The sequence below is a fragment of the Rousettus aegyptiacus genome, unplaced genomic scaffold, assembly GCF_014176215.1.
Source record: "Rousettus aegyptiacus isolate mRouAeg1 unplaced genomic scaffold, mRouAeg1.p scaffold_m13_p_12, whole genome shotgun sequence".
Classification (NCBI taxonomy): domain Eukaryota; kingdom Metazoa; phylum Chordata; class Mammalia; order Chiroptera; family Pteropodidae; genus Rousettus; species Rousettus aegyptiacus.
Window position 1 is genome coordinate 84,469,310 of NW_023416287.1, and position 17,326 is coordinate 84,486,635.

A 17,326-nucleotide genomic window follows, 5' to 3' on the forward strand; every position below is an offset into this window, starting at 1 on the left:
TTGGAGCCCCAGGTCAGTCTCCCCATCCATAAAGTGGAAGAAGCAGCACTTACACTATAGAATTGTTCTAAAAATTAACTAAAATTTCCATGAATTGTGTGATACATAAGAGGTACATAGTAAATGGTAGCGATTATTATGAGAGCAGCAGAAAGAGCATCCAATCCCACGTCTATTTACTCCGAAAGCTTTTCCTCCATATGCCATTTTGCCTTTTCCTTTATAAACAAAACAAACGCCCACTTTCGCTGCATTCACTACAAGGTCACATAGGCAGTAGTCACGCTAGGCTTGCCATGGGCAAATGTGTACTCATTCCTTAGTTGGGTCCTAGAGGACTAAAATAACTGCGTATGCTCGGAAACTCACTCAATTTCTCCAAAACGCCAATCCTTGTTCTATAAAAAGAGGCTAAAATAGGATTTTCCTGGGCCACCTCATAGGTTATTTATGTGTGAAATAAAGCTAAGAAATATGAAAACATGGTATAAGATTATAGTACATAGTATGTAAAATAAGGAATTATTATAATTATATGGTTGTGTTTTCAATTTATAAAAATTTCACATTTTCACTTAAAATTGGACTAAATATGAACTAACCAAATAGGAGAACCAAAACAGAAAGCCATTTATTTCACTAAGTGACCATTTTTAAGTGTACTTAACTAGAGATAATAGCCACATTTATTGAGTAATTACACGTGCAGGCTCTGTTCTAAATATTTTATATGTATTTGTTCATCTATTCCTATGCACATATTCTTCCAAAAATCTGAATGTTCAGTATTATCTCATAAAATATTAATGAAAGAGTTGGTAAGAGTTTCATATTGTGGCATGCATTACCTTATTGCATTTAGGTAGGTAATTTAAAGAATCAAAGAGTTGGGCTGATATATTAGTCATATTAAAGTTATTTTATAATTTAACTTCAAGGGGGACATTTCTTATATGAGCCAAGATCCTTTTCACTTTCATTTTAGAGTCTGTCAAGACAGATGCTGATAGGTCACAGAGAGATTTTTCAAACATGCAAAGAATCCATTTGAGAGCTCAGCCAATGTCCCCATTGTCAGTTTATTTTAATGACAACCTTCTGGCTGAGTGACAATGAATGCCCAATCACAACTATATTTGTCTTCAGGATCAAAACCACAGGCTTAAAATTTTGAGTCACTTTAAAAATATTAGGTTCCCTGATTTGACCAAAATATATTAGCAGAGTTAAGGTATTAACATCAGCTCTCAAACATGATTTCTATAAGTTACAAGGCAGTTTGAAACATTTTCTAAGTGTAAGACTACCAGAATAGAGTTTAGACTTACTTATTCATACACAAGTTCTTGAAGGTCATACAGCCAGAATCTCATCTGCTGTAGTCCAAGGACAGGGTATAATTTAGTAAATTTTCAATGGAGGAAAAACAGGTGAAATCTCATTATGCCAACTAATATTATACTACTTTCATTATTGCCTTATTAATTTATTCTTATTCCCACTCATTCTTTCATTCATATTTTGGATTTTATCATGTACAGGATACAAAGATCTAAATGTCAAGAGGTTCAAACAAGAACAATTACTGTCCTGCCTCTTTAAGGATCTGATGAGGCGTGGAACCATTGGCCATAACAGTCACTGACTCTCTTTATGATCTTGCGGTTCTTCGATATGAGTTCAATGTTCAGAATTGCAATCAACTAGCAACCAAGGTATATCAATATTTAACTGTTCTGCCTAATTAATAGACCACATTGGTACTTCTCTTATGGCTCTTAACATTTTCTCCTGTCTTTAATGCTTACTTATTTGCATATGTTAGTTCATCTATTAGACTGTAAGCACAGGCTGATTCGATTCATTTTTGCATTTCCTAAAACAATTACCCCAATGTGCATTGGAGATACTAACAAACAATTTACTTGATGAAAGACCAAAAAAAAAAAAAAAAGACTGAACTTCAGGTTAAATTTTTTGCTAGTAATAGAACATTTCTTATTCCTACTATTTACTTCTTCAATGATCATTTATTTTTTAAAGTATGTAAATTAACAAATTTAACAAATTTTCCTAAAATTGGGATCTAAGTATTAACTATTTTTTTCAGCTTGAGTTTACATGCAATCGTTTAGTAACTAATTGAACAAAAATGCATAAATTGCAAATTTGAAAATTTGAAAAAATAAATATGCTTAAGAGTAAAAATTTATTGACAATGAATCTACTTATGAGTGGATGGGGAAGTTATGGTACTTAAGTAAGAGACTTTAATATTTTCAGTTGTTCTTTTGTTCTGTATTTTCCTACGCCGCGGCAACACGTAATATGAGTCAGAATGGATAATAATTATGTCTTTCTTTTATTTTTTTGTCTTGTTTTGTTTGTCACAAAGACTACTCATTTTATTTAAGGCTGATGAGCTTTTAAAAATAATTCGATATAAAAAAGCTAATAAAAATCTTTGTGAAAAACTTTTTTTAGATGGGACAAACATGGTGAACAATAATATGTAAATCTGGTTGACTCTGGGGGTAAAAGTTAGAAATCTTTCCATTTAAATTAAAAAGTAGATTTTTTTTCCAAAGTTAAGTCATTTATTTTCTCATTCTTTTTACAAAATTGGGATTAATTTTTAATTTGGTTAACAAGCAAAACATCACCATGGAAATAATGATCCTCTAAAATATTCATAGACATACCTATTTTCCCTTTTTGATGAAAGAAAACCTGGAATTATTTTGTAGCACATTTATTATTTACTAGTTTCCATATAATGAAATGCTGTAAAGGAAGTTACAAAAATAGGCAGTAGAAATATCTTTGGGGAGATGCTATGACTTAGTAAAGCCTGCATTTGTTCAAGGTCATCATGGAGAAGCAAGCCCAGTCTCATATTCTTTGATGTTACGAGTCATACATGATTTAATAACTATTCGAGACAAAATTATTGTGCCTCAAACTCTTTTTCTTTAAATGCAGTAGAGCACTTATTTTTTCCTAGTTTTATTGAGATTAATTGACATACACTGTGTAAGTTTAAGGTGTATAATGTGATGATTTGACATACATATATATAGGGAAATGATCACCACAGTAGGGTTAGTTAACACCTCAATCCCCTCACATAATGATGTTTCTTTTTTTCTGGTGAAAACATCTAAGATCTACTCTTCAGCTACTTTCAAATATAAAATACAGCATTGTTAACTATTATCGCCATGCTGTACATTAGATTTCCAGAACTTAGTCATCTTATAACTGTAAGTTTGTTCCTTTTACCCAGAACTCCCCACTTCTCTCTCCTTCCAACCCCTGTCAACCACCATTCTACTTCCCGTTTCTATGAATTCAGTTTTTGGTAGATCCCACATATAATATGTATCCTACAGTATTTGTTTTTCTCTATGTGACATTTCACTTAGCACAATGCCCTCAAAGTCCATTCATGTTGACACAAATGGCAGGAATTTTTTTCTTTCTCCTAGCTGAATAATATTCCTGCGTGTGTGTGTGTGTGTGTGTGTGTGTGTGTGTGTGTGTCAGAGAGAGAGAAAGGGAGGGAGAGGGATCACATCTTCTTTATCCACAGATAAACACTTAGGTTGTTTCCATATCTTAGCTATTGTGAATAACGCTGCAATCAATATGGGATGCAGATAATTTTTTGATGTCCTGTTTTCATTTCCTTTGGGTATATTCTCAGATATGGGATTGCTGGATCATACGGTAATTCTATTTTTAATTTTTCATATTTTTTATAGTGGTCGTATCACTTTACATTCCCACCAACAGGGAGGGTGCAAGGGTTCCCTTTCCCCTACGACTTTTCCAATACCTGTTACCTCTTGCTTTTATGGAAACAGCCGTTCTAACAGTTATGAGGCTACATCTCACTGTGGTTTATATGTGCCTTTCCCTGATGCAGAATATCTATTCATGTACCTGTTGGCCATGTGTATGTATTCTTCGGAAAAATGTCTCTTCGGTTCCACTGTCCATTTTTTAAATTGATTGTTCGTTGTTGTTGTTATCATGTTGCATGACTTCCTTATATATATTGGAAATTAACCCTTTATCGGGTATATGATTCACAGATATTTTCTCCCATTCTACTGTAGCTTGCCCTTCCGTGTTGTTGATTATTTCTTTTGCCGCGCAGAAGCTTCTTAGTTTGAAGTCTTGGAGTCTTATGCTGTTGACTTCAAACCGGAGGTAAGAGTCAGCCCCTCCAGTCTTTATTGACTTGACTTATGAAGCAAAATACCTTCTGTCAGCATGCAAGAAATTTTGAGGCTTTCTCAGATTTTCTAGAAATAATCCTACCCATGCTTTTTGCTCTCTCCTGTGGGTATTTTAAGCTTCGACGCTTTTCCTTGATCCTGAAACACAACAAGGTGCGTGCCCACAAATTCACTTTTGCTTTCCCAAGGGAAAAGCCAAAGCTCAAGTTTGTGGTCTCTCCCTGGTCCACAGATTCAGGTGACTTTTTGAGCATGCTCACTAGCCCTCTGCCAAGGCTTGCTAAGGACACAGGAGTGTGCACAGAGAGCTGGCCACAGGGCGGGTGTGGTGTAGACAGCTTTGGGCATGCCTATGTGCCATTGTGGTGGATCCGTAGGTGAGGCACCCCCAGAGGCTTGCGGGTGGGAATCTGTGACATAATAGGATCCATGGCCCTGTAATGCCCTCTGAGAGTCCTGTCTGCCACTCTCCCCACCCACTCCCCTTCCCACCCACAGTCATGTAGCTCAGGACTCAGTACTCTGAGGGGCTGAGAGAGGATGGGCTTCTTTGCCATCATCCTGCACAGCTGGGGAAGCCAGGTGCTCACTCACATCACCTCGGCTTCCTTGTGGGAAAAATCATGGGCCAAGAAGGTTTGTTTCTCTTGGCACTGAGCTGTGCCGCCTTGGGGGAGGATGATGTGGATCAAGCGAATCTGTTCCTCTTACTACCTCAAGTGTGTGTAGATTCATTTATTTTCGCTCCAACGGTGTGCTAAACATCTCTGCTGGAAAGCTGGACTTCCACAAAGGCTCTCTTCTGGGGGCGACTGTCCGAGACATTGTTCTCCAGGGGCTCCCAGATTGTGGCCAAGAGGGCTGGAGCTAGTTTAGAGGTATTGCACGGTCTACAGCTGTGCCCAAGGTTACCGAACACAGGGCTGGGCGAGACTCCGTTTCTGCCACAGCTCCCACAAGGGTACTTTTGTCCATGATGGATGGCACATTGTTGGGGGGGTGCACGGCGTATGAACAAGGAACATCTTATCTGGCCATGTTGCTGATGTCATCATATGAAAGCTCATTTGGTTTTCAAAAGACACTGGTAGCTCATACAAACACAGAAAAAAAGGCTGATTTGCAAGCAGTGGAGATATAGGTCACGGAGAGTGTAGCAGGTGCTCACGCAGGGTCCCCTGAAGGTGTGGTCCGCATGATCGTGGGTCCTCAGCTTTACGAGATCACAAGTGGAAAAAGCCAGCGAATGAGGCACTGTGCTGTGTAATTCGGTTAACTGATTTCATTTCATCTCTTACAACAAATTTGTAAGGGAGGCGTTACCTCGGTGCGGACAGATTAAGAATCTGAGATTCCTGTAGCTTGCCCATTGCCCAAAGTTATGCAGTTAGGGAAGTATAAGATTCGGGATAGACACTTGGGCTTATCTAACACTAAAGTCACTGTTTTTCCTTTTTTCTTTCTTTTTTTTTTTAAAGCTGTATGTTTATGATTTAAAGCTGTCTGGGGTAGAATCGGCTCTAGGGGAATGATGTCTTTTGTCTATCGAGAAGGAAAATTTTTTAAAAAAAAGAAGACGGAGGAGGAAAACCAGGTAGGCAGCACCACGCGGAGGAGCTCTGGATTCCCCTTCGGTGTGAGCTGGGTCCGTAGCAGCTGCTCGGTTTATCTGCAGAGAGCAGTCTCTTCTGGTGCCCCGGGCAACTAACGCTGGGATTTTATATCAGTTTCCTCGGGCTCCTAACGGCTATCCTATGTGTAGGGTTTCTCATTCCATGCACGTGTGTCAGCCATCCATGCTGACTGGAGTTTTAAACCATATCAAAACAAGGTACACGTTTTAGTTCTTAATATTTAAAATCTGAAGGAGTTTATTTAGTCTCTCTCCCTACTTTGCTCGCAGAACTTCGCAAATGCCATCAGAGAAGCTTCTGTGCTGGCGCCCGGGATCAGAATTACTTCTACGAAATGGGCAGAAACTTAATTTGCAGCAATTTCTTAGCAATTTCAAGGACGTTTTTCTGATTTAAACAGTGAGAATAATTGGGTTGAAGAGAATTATAGTCTAGTACATCTTGACAATGTTTGACAAGCGTTTTTCCCATCTAGTACAGAACACTAGTGTTTGAAGTATAGAAATAGAGTTTTTGAAAAGCACCGTGATGTTCAACATAGACAAAACTAACAGGAAACCTAGTTGAAAGATTTTTGTGCCATTTCATGGTGCATCTCAACCCTCAAAGGCAAACAGAAAAAGGTACGGCCATTAAAATGATGCCCACGGGTGCCCTCTAAGCCCCAGCGGAGGGAACAGAAAGGCAGACTATCGGTCGAAGTGGATTGAAGAAACAACAAAGATGCATCTTGAAATGAACAGGCATCTCCTATGTTTTGCCTTTTTCTACGAAAGTCTAACTTAAAGCAACCTGCGCTGTGCGGCCGTGTTCTCACTTCCTTCGACAGCACTGGCAATGAGCGATAACAAAGCAACACGGGGCACAGTGTGAACAGCCAACGAGAGAATCGTTTAACCAAATGGATTTGTAAAACATGATTGTTTTAAGCCCGTCTGCGTCAGGACTGCAGTTTGAATTAAACATAAGGTGACTTCTTCCACCGAATCAATAAGTGCAAATAGCATTGCTCCCAACGATGTTTCATTTCACAGACAAAAAATGGTTCTTAACAACTTTCCAAAGGCGATGCTCCAGCCACCTGCTGTTAAAGTTGTTTCTTCTTCTTCTTCTTCTTCTTCTTCTTCTTCTTCTTCTTCTTCTTCTTCTTCTTCTTCTTCTTCTTCTTCTTCTTCTTCTTCTTCTTCTTCTTCTTCTTCTTCTTCTTCTTCTTCTTCTTCTTTTTTTTTTTTTCAAAATCTGTTCTTTTGCAACACTAAAACAGACTTACAGTCAGCTCACTAGAGGCTCGCGTCCAGGGATGTCTGAAAGGCACTGTTGTTAATGAACGCCATAGCTTCCTGTTCCCTTCCTACTCGCAAATCAGAACAATAAGAGCACAGGAGTTTCCCTGAAGCTATTTGCCTAAAAGTCTCAGTAGTTATCAGCTGATTTGTAATCAGAGGCGATTTCTATCACTTTCCCAAAGAGTGTTCTAGTGGTCTATGCGAGTTTTGGACTTCTATGAAGTTAGTTTATTGGCAACTAATAATTCCACTGTAATCCTGGTTGGTGAGGATTTGAGGAACTAGATGGCATTTACTCTTCATTGTGGCTTTATGACACAAAAAGTAGTTAGAGGACCCTGCTAAGCTGTGCCCAGACTCCTGACCCAGGGAAACTGTGAAAGAATACATTTGTGTTGTTCTAAGTCACTAAGATTGTGGGAATGTGTTACGCGGCAATAGAAAACAAACACAATTTTACACAGGTGCGTAACTATCCTTACATTGTCCATCTCCACCCTCATCTCCTCTCCCTTCCACACAGACAGGCACATGATAGAACTCAATTTAAACGCCTACAAGATATTTTGAAAAGAAGTTATTTTAATAAGTCTGGAAACTTTGGAAGGTATTGGCCACCAGACATAAATTTTAAGCATAAATACTACATGAGCTTTAAGAGGTCCTGCTATATTCAGGGAAAACAGTAAAAGAATGTGTAGCTCTTCTTCCTGTGATGGAAGTGCACTGACATTGGAAAAAAAGAAGAAGTAAATGTATCTCTTAATTCGATTAACGAGTGAAGGCAGGATTTGGGGAGGGCTGCTCTTTCCTACACAGCCGTCAGTGGCCACCCCAGACTCGGGAGTAGAAGGACCACCCTCACGCTGCACCGATGTTTCCTAACATGCAAGACAGCAAGACCAGAAAGGACATAAGACCCACCATGTGACCTAATTTCAGGTTGGGTCAAAATGGAAGGTTAGCCCTTGGTACAGAACCATCACACACACACACACAAAAAAAACAGTGAAGAAACTATAAATTCTTTTAAGTCTGATAGTTTACCCATATTCCAGTTTAAGATTTGTAAAAAAAAAAAATTACAGAAGCATCTAGATGAGTTTTGAAGGGACCCAAAGATCCATGCCCACTCATTTGAAATGAATACTCATTTGAAATGTCACTATTTCAAGAATAAATGACAGGCGAGGTCGGAGGGCTAGCTAGATAGCTAGATGGCTATATTCTTACCGGGGCGTATGCAACCCTACCCAGCCTCTCCATTATTCTTTGTTTCTTTGTTCTCAGCTATGATTCTCCCCTTGGCCCTTCTTGCTCCAGAGGCACTCGACTCTTTGCTATCACTGAGACATGTTAGACACAGTCCCCTCCTGGGCCTTTTCCCACTCAGTTCTCTCTGTCTGGATTGCTATTCCTATTTTTCAATGCCTTCAAGTTTTTCTCTAACTCCGCTTTCTTGGTGAGGCCCAGCACTCCCCAGCTCTCTCGCCTCTTTGACTCTTTTCCAAATCACTAACTACCACTTCACATGTCATACACTTATTTTATTACTGTCTTTCTCTAGCCACCGAGTATGAGCTCCCAGAGTACAGAAATGTCTGTCTTTTTTGTTCACTGGTGTCCCCAGTGCCATACAAGGCACTCGATAAATATTTGTTGAATGAAATATGTCTTGGGATTATCGAAACAACAACAACAACAACAATATAGTCCATAACCAGAAACAGCAGAAAAAATAAAACCATGTTACGGATGAAATGTTTGATGATACCCTTTGAGACTATACATTATTAAGAACTAACATTACACAAATAGTAGAGACCACAATCAGATGAATATTCCAACATAAAACCCATATATGTATCACTGATGTTCCCAAGGCAAAAAAAAAAAAAAAAAAAAGAGAGAGAGAGAGAGAAAGGCAATAATGAAATGTAATAGAAGAAAATGTTCCTATATGGAAACCTAACTAAAGAAACCAGAACATAATTCAAAAATTAAAAATCAATTTATCCACAAAAAGAGACACTTTGATCTCATTTCAGACCATTTCACACAATAAAATCCAGTAATAGTCCAAATTCTTTAAATTTTAATGAGAAAAAATTACTGCCACAAATTACATGCTGAGCTAATATGTTGTTCATGTGATAATTTTCCTTTAGTTGCGTAAAGGAAAATTATCAAATAGGAAACACTTCATGAATATTTACCAACTATTCATTAACAATTTACTCAAAAAATGTATGACATTAATGATATTTGTTCCATAAAAAATTCAAAGGAATGGGACGTTGTAATATAGAAGAATTGAGAGGAAGCATTAAATCCATTTAGATATAGAGTTCAGTACAGTCTAAGGAAACGCAGTTATTGTGGTTATCAAATACAGCTCAAGTGTTATAAATACTTCTTTAAAGAAAATAACATAGAAAATATACTTTAATAACAATTATGCAATAATTTAAAATTATATCAATAAAACAGGAAGACAATAAGCAGTTAAACTAATGTTATCTTTAAAAGATAATAACATTAATGCTAATGTTATTAACATTAATGCTAATGTTATTATCTAAAAGTGTATAATCTACATATGTGTTTAACTATGGGAATTAAATATTGCATTTTATTTGTTGCAGTAATGTTTAATAAACAAAGACAATAAAGAATTAAAAATATGATGAAATGTTGCAAACAATTACATTGCATTAAGGGAAAGAAAACTCAGTTTATATAGTGCAATACATAAATCCAAGAAATCAACTGTGGATACATATTAAAGTGAAAAAATAAAATAAAATGACAATAAGATTAAACATATTAATTGTGACAGTAATCCTGAACAGCTAAACAGACTATACTATTTAATAAAATGGAAAAATTACACGATTAAGATAAAAAAGCAATTAATCAAATCCAAGTACTTGGACTAAAAAGAAGTAAGGAAAAAACGAACGATGCAGAAAGCCTGAAAATAAAATAACTACCACAGATATTAGAAACAAATCAAAAACAAACTCAATGTTGCTACATTACTTTAACCAAAGAAACATCTAGCTCCAGATTGTATATTCTGCCAAACATTCAAGCAATAATTCAATTCTATACCAACTCTTTCACAAAATGTGAGAGGAAATACTTACCCATTCATTTTATGAGGCCAAAATTACCCTGATACTGACAAAGCCTTTGGAAGAAAACTATAGACAAATATCCCTCTCATGAAAACAGACATAAAATTTTCACAAAATATCAGCAAATTGAACCCAGCGATATAAAATGTTGAGATATAAATGAAAACTTTAAAGAACGCAAAAAAAATGCAAAAATAGAATTAAAATTTGTTAAATTGAATAGTTGGTTTTCATAAATATACCCAAAAGCTTATTATTTGGGAGATAAGTAATAAAAGAAAACAAATCAGGGAAAATTAGAAAAACCATAACTTGAAAATTAATGTTATCAATGAAGAGATCAACATAAATTTGCAGAAATAATTTGTTTCTATATTCATATATGTAAATATATTAATAAAATTCATGATATACAATCAAAATTAAATCAACAGCAATTAGAAAGATGAATAGGAAAATAACAATGCTAGATATTGAAGAAATAAATGGTCGAAAATCTTTCTCAAATAGTGTCGATATCAATTTTTAAATAAATATTTGCTAATCTATCATGTAATCTCAATATAACTATTCCATAATAGAGAAATACAGGAAGTTTCAAAATCATTCTTAAAATCAAACATAACCAGTATATCAGAAGTTTATAATTCCAAAAAATAAAAAACTGTAGACCATTCTAATATAAGTAAAGTACTAACAGAGTTTACTAAGAATATTACTATATAGACCCACGACCAAAAAGGTATGTCTATAACAATGCAAGGATGGTTTGACATAATAAATGTAAAACTAGAATTAATTACATCATCAGGGAAAGTAGAAAAAACTTTCTTTTAAGGAACACAGGAAATAATCTTGAAGAAGAAAAAAGACTGAATCCCAGGAAAAGTCCCAATATTGTTACAGTTCATTTGAAGAGCAAATGAGTCATTTTAGCAAAAACAAAATTTATATAAAGCCCATTTAAAGTAGGGCTTATAACATCAGTAATTAAAATATATTTTTTATTATTTAATTATCATAGAGCACTGATAATTAAAATAATGATGTATTTATTTTTGAAAAACTATACTAAGAAAACAAATTTCATAAAAAAAGATTTTATAATTGGGAAACAGACTATAGGTTTAGTATTTAATAAATAAATACACAAATACATGAATAAAATAACTTCTTGAGCCCTGCTTAATGATTGGAAAAAACAAAGTAATAATTCTTGTACATTAAATGTTAAAAGTAAAATAGGAATCCATAAAAGAAAGATGAGAATATAAATATAGCCTTTTAAACAAATTTAAAGGCAGAAACATAATTTATAACAGAAAATAAGTTTAAATTTTAGAACCTTTTATTTACTCAAATGTATTAAATACATAAAGAAATAAACAAATGATAATTTGATACAAATATTTGCATCCTATGAGAAATATAAACTGTAAATTAATATTTGAAGAACATTTACATTAAGTAACATTCCAAGTGATGTGAGATCAGGCAATTTCTTGTATACTTATAGGAGCGATAACCCTCCACACTTATCATTCTCTCGCAAACTGCAGATTTTACTATTTGCTTGTGACTAAATAGCACGGATATCTGCACGTGGCTTTTTGAAAATCTAAAAGTTATATACACCACACCTTTATTAATGCATGTGTCCCTCTCAAAAACAAAAGTATTGGGAATAATAACTAATGAAACACAGAACAATGCAACAGAATTTTATAATAGAATGTGATGCTGTATATATATTCCTGATAATTCTGTGAGATTTACTTAATACCTATCTTGAGGTATCTTGAGGTATGTACTTTGAAATGTGCTCTTTTATATTTTTCTTGCAATTATCATATACATAAGAAATTTTAACTTATTTTAACTTAATCAGGGCCACGTGATCATAAATTGACATGATCACATATGATGAATTCAGAAATATTTCTGTTGTTATTTTTTTAAATGCTCTACTAAACACCCATTAAACATACCCCCAAACAATTAATTTTACATGCCATAAATGTGTTTATATGTGAATTTGTATTCCCATGTCAATTAAAAAAGTCAAAGCAGCATGTGTCTCCAGTGAACAAAGGAAAATAAGAAAATCTCCTTAATAAAACCATTGCTTTTTGTCTGCAAATGCACCAGAAGCTGGTTCTACTTATCACAGACTAATGCTCAACACTTTTCTGAACTCTTCACATTTTTATCCTTGATCTGAGACCATCAGCCAATATGGCCAGGTTTTCTGTCCCAAGTCATTAAGAAACAGCTGTTTCAGTTTTAGCATCAAGAAGAAATAGACTGATTCAAGGATACAGGACTCAAAGATTGTTTTCAAATAGTGTTCTTGCCATCTGGAAAGATTTTCCATGTCCACCAATCTAAAGTAGTCCAACAGGAATTCTGTCTCATACTTTGACTTTATTCATACCGCTGTTTACTACTGAATATTTTCTTATTTATTATCTATTGGACTAAAAAAAATGTCAGCTTCAAAAAAGAAGCTTATTAATATCCTTTTTAATAACTGGGGCCTGATGATTTATTCAATAAGTGAATTCCAGTTATGATATGGAGATAGTATCTACGTATATCTACTACTGGTAGATCAGAACATTTGAAAATTTAGCCACTATGACACTGCTTACAAATTGGAATTTAATAGATTGTTAGGCTGAATGCAGCTCAGATTGCTGGCTAAGTTGTTTCACTTACTTTCCATTTAATTTCATGGAATGTAATTCAGCTATTTATCAATATACATAATATGGCACTGGCTACATTGTCAGAACACAAAATCCAAACCTGGTTCTGTCAATAAAAATCTACTTAAAAAAAAAAAATCTTCACGTCCTACAACTTCTAGTTTCTCATCACAAAATTCCAATAAAAAAATTCCGATGAAATACAATCACCTTACTTAACTTGCAACGCTCCACAGAACAACAAACATTCCATGACAAAATAACTGGAAAACCCATATAATAAAGCTTCCTATTAAAGACACTCGATTCGTATTTAACATATTGAAGGTCTTGAGAAACTCAGAATAAGGTAATTTTGACTTTTTGTTAACTTCTAATTAACAAAACTTATTTGAACATTAAACCTCTTAGTTTTATTTGGAAAACCTCTTAAAAATTGCATAGAGTTGGTCAATACCCTTTGGTAGTCTTGAACTACACGGTCTTCTGAATCTTTTGCAAATTTTTACATATAATATGATAAAAACATACCACAGGCAAGTCAGAAGCATTTAAAAATTTTGATAATTTAATTATTTGATTTATATTAATAGAACTAAATAGCATATTTAATAAAGAAGATATTTGTCTTTGTGCAAATGTCATTGAAATACTTTCTAAATATTAAAATATAATATTGCATAAAGAAAAATTTCAATAAATTTCATAAGGGTATGTACAACAGCCAAAATGAATGATTAGCATGAAGAAAGACTATGAATTAGTGACAAAAATTTAGAAGAGGAAAACTCTTTTACCTGTAAATTTGGTGGAAATCCTCTTTAAAAACTCTGGAATCAAAAAAGAAACCAAAATAAAAATTACATGGTATTGAAAATGGCTAAAATTTTGCACACAAGCAAATATGTAAAAAAAGAGAAAAGGCAATTAAATATTCCACACACACAAAAAAACTTTGAAAAAGAATTAAAAAAAAAAAAAACAAACCCAAAGAAAGTGAGTAGCAAGCGAGAAGTAATAAATACATAGGCAAAAATTAATAAATAAAAAAGAATAATTTTAATGAATATATTCAGAATATTTTTCTTTGGATAAATCAATAAATAGAGAAGCTTAATTTAAAAATCCAGGAAAAAAAAGCACAAAATTAAAATTGAGGATGAAAATAGATAAAAAGGAATAGAATAAAGAGGAATTTAAGATTATCACTGGCAACTGCCTCAACTCTGGAAATATATTTTAAAATCTAAGTACACAATTGCCTAGGAAATATAAGATATTAGATAAAGGGCAAGAGTGATAAGATTGAAACAATAGATGTCTTTTGTTAAAAATTCTAGGTTTATAGCTTATTATACATCTCCTGATATAAAATGGGTGATTTTCAGTTTTAAAACTTTAGAAAATCACTGAGAAAATAAACTCTGAGTTCACTAACGCTTGTTTAGTTGGTAAACTAGTACGGAACACAGTCACATCAAAATGCATCTTAAAGCCATGATTTAACCACTCTTAGCTGACTGTGCTGAGCATACAAAAAGCAAATGACATAGGATAGAAATAACTTGAAAATAGCCAGATTGGGGAATTAGTAGTACCTTAATTAAAAGATGAAATGCCAGTTAAAAGACTCCTATTTTCAGTCTCCTGACTCCTCCACGCTGTCCCTCCCTCTCCCAGACACCGTGGGTGTCTATTTTAGCACCTGTCACTCTGCACTATAATTGTGCATCTATATGTATCTCAGTCACTGTCCCTTGAAGTCAGTGATTATTTCATTCTGTATTTCAGGGACCTGCCACAAAGTGTGGCTCCTTGGAAGGAGTCAAAGACTATTGAATTCATTCATTCGCTCATTTATTCATCCATTCAAGAAACACTTTTTGAGTTTTGACTGGTTAATGAAAGAACGATTAGCACGATCCTCATGCCATACTCTTCCGTGCAGCCCTCCTGCATTCAAAGCCTTGTGTTCAGCCAGTGCTTTGTTGCAATCCTTCTTGTGCCAAATGAGAAAACCTTGGAGAAGCATGGTCACTTATCGCTCTCTAGCCAATAGAGCTCAGATCATTGGGGGAAGGATGTCCACCAAGATGCCAAAACAATTAGAAGAATATCACATCTAGAGTGACGTGTTGGCCGCGTCAAAGAAAGGGCTTAGCGGCAGAGTTGAACACAAGACAAATGCTACAGGAAGGAGCCTGGTCTAGCCCACTGACAAAATCTCTTTGGCCAAGGTATCAGGAGGTAATGACAGCATGGCCTCAGAAGGAATCTCCTCAAGACCGAAGATGCTCGTTTGCTCAGCATAGGGTTTATCTTTGTTAAGTAATAACTAACATCTCTTTTAAAAGTTAAACCCTTATTGGGACAGCTCACTCAGTCCATCAGGAAGAAGGACTCTCCTAAGAGTCTAACTGGCTTTCTCGGGAGAGGAGTCTCTGAGGGGGTGACCGGTACAAGGATCCTGTAACGCCCTCAGCCCTTCAGATACCATTTCTACAGCCCAGAGACTGGGGACAACCTGAGGAAACGCATTACCTAGATTGTGCACAGACTGAATACGTTGCTCCGAGTCTGCAGCCTAGATTAGGAAGAACATAACCCATGCATCAAATGTCCTCATCCAACGGGTCCGATGTCCTTCCTAACTGGGGACTCTCTAACCATAAGAGTGCTCCATGTGATCCGTTGGGAAAAGACAAAAGGCTACAGGGAACGTTCTTTCCAGAGTCGTGCTCAAGCTGGAGCTGTGCCCGGTGGTCGTCATTATTCTGAGCAAAGGAGCACAGGGGTGCCGCTGGTCCTCAGAGCACAGAGCTGTGTGGCTCCTGGGAGGCGGACGCCCCCTTCCGAACACCGTGGCACTTTCACAGAGATCTGATCATGCTGCCACACTGTTCCTTTCGCCTTCCTTTTTTTTTTTTTTCCAATTCCTGCCATCCTTGAGTTTACCGGAAAGTCTCCCACGCAAAAATTTAAATATATGTAGTACTTTTATTCTTCCTTCAATACACCCTGAAATAATTCTTGAAGTACAAAATTAATTTTTTAAAAGTAAAAAAAAAAAAAAAAGAAAAAAAAATGATGCAAATAGAGAAATAGATTACAGCTGAACGGCCACAGTTCTCCCATGAAAAAAGTACTCACTAAATGTTTGCTGAATGAATGAATATTAATCTGTCGTGAAATCAGCTGAGCCTTCCACACGGCCTTTAAAAAGTAAACAAAAATAAGTTTCTCTAAATTGCTTGATATTTAAATGGTATATCTGTTTGTTTGCATGAGAAAAAAAGAAAATAATGAGTGTGACATTTGTTATCCTCAAATATGCTCAGAGGCCACTTGATTTCATTTTGGAAATTAACCCCAAGGTAGCTGCCACCAGAAAGCACCATCTACTTGATAATCTTGACTTAATTTTCCTGAGGGACTATTAGGCTAGGTTGCCGCTAAGGAGATTCCCGATCATGGCATAAAAATCGAACTTCCCAAGCCTTTGTCCATAGAAGGTTGGCTGAGAGAGATGTCAAAACAGACCTTCCGGTCATGGGGTTTGATTTTATTCCCTAGAAAATAAACTCTCTACCAAAATGTCAAAATAAAAGTCTCTAAAGCTTTGATATCTACGTGTACACCTTACGTTAAGAAAATACTAACTGGGGCAAAATGATAAGAAAAACGAACGTTGGAGTCAAGAGAGCCGTCGTGTTACACGTGCCCGAGAGCTGTCCAGAGTGTGTGAGGGGCCGAGCGCACACTGGCTCCGAGTGCTCCGGCTCGTTCCTCCTGTCCGAATCCTCCTTCCCACACTCCGCTGCCCAGCCCCGCACTGCACACTGGTTCCCTGCTCTGTTTTTAGGACTGCTCCCAGGCAGCGGATGTGTGTGGAGGCTGATCATCTCAGCCTTCTCCAGATCTCTAGAAACCCGGGGTTCTGTCCACCCTCCCAGCCCCAGTGAGGCTCCTGCTCAGCAGCTCATCTCATTCCAAGGAAGCCTTTGTCTACCACAGGGCTCCAATTAGTCCCTGAGCTGGTGAAGATGTCTGGGGGTCACCCTGCCGCATTGGGAACCAAATCTCCTCTCTGTGTTGACTTTTGCTTGGCCAAAACAAAACAAACAAACCAAAAATCATAAAAACAAAGTACTTAGCAAGGGATCTGTAAAGACCACGTCACCAAATGTCTTCCTCTTCCCCACGCAGGGCTTCGCACACTAAGTGCCAGCATCGCGCTCATTTGCAATTAATGATTTACCTCTCTTCTCTTTAATGTCTCCTGCCTGAGCAGTGCTATCATATGGCTATCGAACA